We start from the raw sequence: 1,336 nt of genomic DNA on the forward strand, positions 1-1,336 counted from the left end.
AAGGATCACCCCCCCCCTCGTCTCCTTTAGTCCAAGATAAACCACCCCTCGCTCCTTTAACCCGAAATGGATCAATTCTTGACTCCTTTAGCCCGAGATGAACCACCTTTCGTTCCCTCTAGTTCGAAATGAACCGCCCCACGTTCCCTTTAGCCCAAAGTGTACCACCCCTCGTCCTCTTTCGCCCGAAATGGACTAATCCTCGTCCCCTTTAATCCGAGATGGACCATCCCTCATCCCCTTTAGCTATTTAAGTGTATCGAGTAGCAAGTTTTGTCTCTTGTTCACGTGTCTCCCTCTATATTTATTTCAGAAATCAGTATCAATGTCGTGATCGATAGAATAAATACCAGTCATGTACTGGATCGATATAATCAATCTCCAGTCCTTCGAATTATACTTGAAATCATATATATTAATGAAACAATATCGATTTACCGTGGTGGGTTTGTGGAAGGGTGAAAGCATGGGAGGACAGAAAGGGGGAAGGGGAGGCAGGAGAAAAGGAAGGAAACATTTGGGTGATTTGATTGGCTGGTTGGTTGGTCAGTTGGTCGGTCGGCTGGCTGGTCAGTTAGGTGGTTGCCTGGTTGGATGGTTGGTTGGTTGGATAGCAGGGTGGCTGTTGGCTGGTTGGCTGGTTCATGTCTACCCGGTTTACCTATTTATAACGCTATCTTGAGTCGTTACTTCTGCAGTCAGCCACGCACTTCTTATCTCACCAACTTTGCTGCCGTTCTCTACTCGCACACACACACACACACACACACCCACCAACACACATGCACACGCACACACACATTCATTCACACTTACACACATATACATACATACATTCATACTTCTACATTCTCAACCATTAACATTTAGCAGACCTCCCACTTCACCCCTCAATAGCCACCTTCCACACAGTTTACTCCTCCCACTGCTTATTACAAAGCTGTCTAGAGTTACATACATGCGTGTATGTGTATGTATATATATTTATATACACACATACATACACAAACTCAAATGCACACATAAACATACATACATACATACATACGCACAACACAACAGAAGGCTATTGTCAAGCAAAAACATCAAATATTGGGTTGTCCGGAAAGTTCGTGCCTATCTTTAAAGGAAAGAAAAAGGTCAATAAAAACTTGCCATTACATTTTTAATCAACCAAATATGAACCATTTTGTTGCACAATGCGTCTCCATCTTTCCTTCAACTTGAAAATACCCTCTTCCCAGAATTGAGGTGGTTTCATGGCAAATAAATCGAAAGGTAAGCTACTATAAATCGGCACGAACTTTCCGGACAACCTAATACTAATATAACCATC

This window comes from Octopus bimaculoides, chromosome 15, assembly GCF_001194135.2.
Source record: "Octopus bimaculoides isolate UCB-OBI-ISO-001 chromosome 15, ASM119413v2, whole genome shotgun sequence".
Lineage (NCBI taxonomy): Eukaryota > Metazoa > Mollusca > Cephalopoda > Octopoda > Octopodidae > Octopus > Octopus bimaculoides.